Source organism: Rana temporaria, chromosome 4 (genome assembly GCF_905171775.1).
Source record: "Rana temporaria chromosome 4, aRanTem1.1, whole genome shotgun sequence".
NCBI lineage: Eukaryota > Metazoa > Chordata > Amphibia > Anura > Ranidae > Rana > Rana temporaria.
This window is the reverse complement of record NC_053492.1, coordinates 3,131,210-3,136,539: the sequence shown is the minus strand read 5'-3', so window position 1 is coordinate 3,136,539 and position 5,330 is coordinate 3,131,210. Positions and strand designations below refer to the sequence as shown.

General features: G+C 48.6%; 1 pseudogene; it reads right to left on the bottom strand.

The window, feature by feature from the left end:
* Positions 1 to 3,427: 3,427 nt before the first annotated feature.
* LOC120938672 lies at positions 3,428 to 3,531 on the bottom strand (annotated as a pseudogene).
* Between the last annotated feature and the right edge of the window lie 1,799 nt (positions 3,532 to 5,330).

Genomic DNA, 5,330 nt, shown 5'->3' with positions numbered 1-5,330 from the left:
CTTATCAACTTTTCATTGATTGGTGGATTGTTTTTAGCAAAATCAGTTTGTTGAAATAGATGCAAAGTGGAAGCAGTGGACTTGCAGAGAACACTATATTGAACACAAAATATTGTATGATTACATGAATTTACACAGCTTTTCAGTTTATTTAATATAGCAGCAAACACCATAAGATGAATGAAGTAGGTGTAAAGTGGAGGCAGTAGATCTGCAGAGAATATTATTGGGGCCCCTAGCACTTTATATATGAATGTCTCCACATATTTTAGTGTATTTGTGATAATTGATGGGCGGCACACACAATAGGACAGCGCTGTGACACATAATAGGGGGGGGGGTGTACTATTTAAATCAGGCGCGTCCCCGCGCCGATCCAACAGCGCATGCGCCGTCCGCAAATTTTCCCAGCGTGCATTGCTCCAAATGACGTCGCAAGGACTTCCTTGGTTTCGACGTTAACGTAAATTACGTCCGGCCGTATTCGCGAACGACTTACGCAAACGACGTAAAAAAATCAAAACTCGACGCGGGAACGACGGCCATACTTAACATAGGATACGCCGAACTTACCCCTGCTATAGCAGGGGTAACTTTCCGCCGGAAAAAGCCAAACGCAAATGACGTAAAAAAAAAAGCGCCGTGCGGTCGTTCGTTTCTCAATCAGCATAAATGCTCATTTGCATATTCGATGCGTAAAAGATATGGAAGCGCCACCTAGCGGCCGGCCTGGAATTGCAGCCTAAGATCCGACAGTGTAAGTCACTTACACCTGTCGGATCTTAGGCATATCTATGCGTAACTGATTCTATGAATCAGTCGCATAGATACGACCGGCCGGCCGGCCTTAGAGATACGACGGCGTATCAGGAGATACGCCGTCGTATCTCCTATCTGAATCCGGCCCCTGGCCCGGATTCAGAAAGAAGATACGACGGCGTATCTCCTGATACGTCGTCGTATCTCTGAGTCCGGCCGTCATATCTATGCGCCTGATTCATAGAATCAGGTTACGCATAGATATCCCTAAGATCCGACAGGTGTAAGTGACTTACACCATCGGATCTTAGGCTGCAATCTCACGCTGGTCGCTAGGTGGCGCTTCCGTTTGTATACGCAAGGAATATGCAAATGAGGAGTTACGCCGATTCAGAAACGAACGACCACCCGGCGCTTTTTTTTTACGTCGTTTGCGTTCGGCTTTTTCCGGCGTATAGTTACCCCTGCTATATGCGGAGTATCCTATGTTAAGTATGGCCGTCGTTCCCGGGTCGAATTTTGAATTTTTTTCGTCATTTGCGTAAGTCGTTCGCGAATACGGATGGACGTAATTTACGTTCACGTTGAAACCAATGACGTCCTAGCGACATCATTTAGAGCAATGCACGCTGGGAAATTTTAGGGACGGCGCATGCGCAGTTCGTTCGGCGCGGTGACGCGCCTGATTTAAATTTTACACGCCCCCTAGCCGCGGAATTTGAATTCAGCCGGGGGATTTACGATACGCCGCCCCAAGTTTACAGGCAAGTGCTTTCTGAATAAAGCACTCGCCTCAAAAACTTGCGGCGGCGTAACGTAAATCAGATAGGTTACGCGGATCTAAAGATCCGCTAACCTATCTGAATCTAGCCCACCTGAGCGTATCTTTACTTTGGGCGCTAGTTCTGTATTCAGAAAGAACTTGCTCCCTTATTTACGGCGGCGTAACGTATGTGTTGCGGCGTAAGGCAGCGTAATTCAAATGGGGATGTTGGGGGCGTGTTGTATTTAAATTTGACTTGACCCCGCGTTTTTTACGTTTTTTTTTAACGGCGCATGCGCCGTCCGTAAAATATCCCAGTGTGCATTGCGCTAAAGTACGCCGCAAGGACATATTGGAATCGACGTGAACGTAAATGACGTCCAGCCCTATTCGCGAACGACTTACTCAAACAACGTAAAATTTTCAAAATTTGACGCGGGAACGACGGCCATACTTAACATAGGATATGCCGCACCAACCCCTCATATTGCAGGGGTAACTTTACGCTGGAAAAAGCCCATAACGCAAACAACGTAAAAAAAAAGCGCCGGGCGGTCGTTCGTTTCAGAATCGGTGTAAATACTAATTTGCATATTCCTCGCGTAAACATACGGAAGTGCCACCTAGCGGCCAGCAAGAAAATGCAGCCTAAGATACGACGGTGTAAGACACTTACACCTGTCGCATGTTAGGGATATCTATGCGTAACTGATTTTCTGAATCAGGCGCATAGATACAACCTCCCGCACTCAGAGATACGACGGCGTATGAGGAGATACGTCGTCGTATCTCTTTTCTGAATCTGGCCCAAGAAGTCTATGGAAGACAGGAAGTGATTTTTTTTTTTTTTTCTATTGAAAAGCCTGTGGCGTGCAAAACACAACCCAAAAACTTCACCCGGTGCAGGGAAAAAGTGCACACACATAAGGAGGTGCAACAAAAACCTGTGACGGGTGCATCGTCAATAGGCCCTCCGAAGAGGGCCTGACCCTGATCCCCCGGGGCGCAAGGCTCCTGACAGGGACTGAGGTTGTCAGTGGTCCATGCAGCCGAAGCCACATGAACCCATCCAAGGCCCATGTAGCCGAAGCCAGCACGGACACAACAGTGAGGCTCCTCCGAAGGGAGACCCCATGAGAGCAGGCGAACTAAGCCAGAAGGCCATGTCCACCCACTCCCAAGACGTTCAGGGCAGGCCCGAGGACCAGCACCCTACTTATCACACATAAAGTGCAGTGCACCAAACAAAAATAAGTGACAAACTAGACAAACACGGGGAAAAATAAAAAGAAAGTGGGGAAGAAGGAAGATGGGAGAGTGAGGTAAAGTGACCAATGTGCAATACATTGGCCGGCCCTCCGGCCAGGAATCAAAAATTCCTCTGGTCCTAGCCAGAAGGCCTGGCCCTAGAGGCAGGTGCTAAAAAAGTGTGTGTGGAGATAAGTGACCAAAAAGGTGCCACACGTTGAGTGTCCCTCACACACTCAGTGCAATGTATGGCACCCCTGGACTGCCACTCCAGGGGCACTATCTCCACAGGCTTTTCAATGGACCCTGGTCCACGGCCCGGACAGCCACGGCCCCCTTCCCACCTCCACCAGAAAGGATCAGGAGCTACCGGAGGCGCACCTCTTTCGCTCCCTACCTAATTAAACCCGAGAGGTACTAGCTGCGCAGCTCCGCTTTCCCTCTCAAGGAAACTGGTAAGGCGGGTTAGGAACCGCATCAAATCCAGGCCAGAAGGCCAGGGCCCCGGCCCTCCGCTAAGATCTCATGCCTCTCTGCTCTCAACCAGGAGCACCCTTCCAGATGGCTCAGACTCGACCAGTGGCCTGCCCCCAGTACTGTCGGGTAGCAAAAGCATAGCCCCTGCTGAAACCATCCTTCCAGGTGCCTATCACATCTTTGGATTGCTTCAGCCCTCTACTAAAGAAGTGCTTCAGCGCTCCTCCGAAAACTGATAAGAACAGATACTACACTTGATCTTAGCCAAAAGGCCGAGAAGACAGGAAGTGATGTCAGATACAGACAGGAAGTTCCGGGTGAGAGGTGAGTCGGGAGGAAGTAGAGAGAAGACGTTGCTGGAAGTGGCAGCAGAGGAGGTAATAAGATCCTATTTTCTATTTACACCCAGTAACCCCGTCATGTCCGTCCTCTTCCTCCATAGTCACTGTGACGTCTTTTATCTCCAGCAGATGATGATACACACATATAGGCCCGGATTCAGAAAGGAGTTACGTCGGCGTATCTCCGTCAAAAACGTGGGGTCATGATTATTTAGCATAGAACACGCCCCCGACAAGCCTATTTTGAATTAGGCGGGCTTACGACGGCCCATATACGCTACGCAGGCGTAACTTCAGGCGCAAGATCTTTGTGAATACACTACTCGCCTGACTAGGTTACGGCGGCGTAGCGCATATGAGATGTGCTACGCCCGCAGAAAGATACGCTATTCTTTCTGAATCCGGGCCACAGTGTGGAAATGTAGAATATCCCTGTATATTACAATGAGGGAATTTATGGTCTGTACCACGAGGGGAGTTATTGATGTCAGTAAATGTCGGTTCCAGACATTGTATGTGGGGGGAATGAAATGATAATTAAAGGTTGGGATTAGGGAAGATTTCTGTAAGATTTTACACAGGAATGATCAGCGCCCCTCCAGAGACACTATGATGAGTCTCACAATAGGAGTCTGAAAGGGACCCCAGTTATTGTGTCTCTGATCACCTCCACACCAGTTATTGTGTCCCTGATCACCTCCACACCAGTTATTGTGTCCCTGATCACCTCCACACCAGTTATTGTGTCCCTGATCACCTCCACACCAGTTATTGTGTCCCTGATCACCTCCACACCAGTTATTGTGTCTCTGATCACCTCCACACCAGTTATTGTGTCCCTGATCACCTCCACACCAGTTATTGTGTCCCTGATCACCTCCACACCAGTTATTGTGTCCCTGATCACCTCCACACCAGTTATTGTGTCCCTGATCACCTCCACACCAGTTATTGTGTCTCTGATCACCTCCACACCAGTTATTGTGTCCCTGATCACCTCCACACCAGTTATTGTGTCCCTGATCACCTCCACACCAGTTATTGTGTCCCTGATCACCCCCACACCAGTTATTGTGTCTCTGATCACCTCCACACCAGTTATTGTGTCTCTGAATCCACCGGGGGGCGTTAGGCTCCTGACAGGGAACAGAGTACTTACACTTGGTCCCACCAGCCAAAGCCAGAAGGACCCCTTTCTCTGGGTCTGCCAAAAAAGACCCACCCAAGTACTTGTTAGAAGCTAAAAATTGGCAATATTTAAGTTTATTTTGCAAAGCAAATATACAAAAATCAAATACTTTTGACAGGGTACATTCTCTGTACTGCGACGCAGCGCATAAATACACTACATATCAATACAGTTGCAAGCATACAATTAAATTACATTCATTCAACCCATTCTGCGGTATGATGCCTGATGTGTTGCGCAGAGTTGTGACACCCCGAAACATCACATCGTGCATGACGCCGCATTACCCTGAAAACAGTAGTTCAAAAAAACGTGTCAAGAAATGTCAATGTCAGGGGGAAGGGGAAATCTTCAGACGTCCTCTTCCTCCTAAAAGTCCCTCAAGGTATAGTCTCTCAGCAGACTGAGGGTCAGTCTGCGACAGTCCTCAATGGACATCCTCTGCCGGTGGTGTACGCGGCGGTTCCTGGCGTACCATAAAGCGTCTTTAAAGCAACACAGCACCCGCCAGGCACTGTCAATGTCCTCCTGTGAATGAGTTCCACAGAAGAGT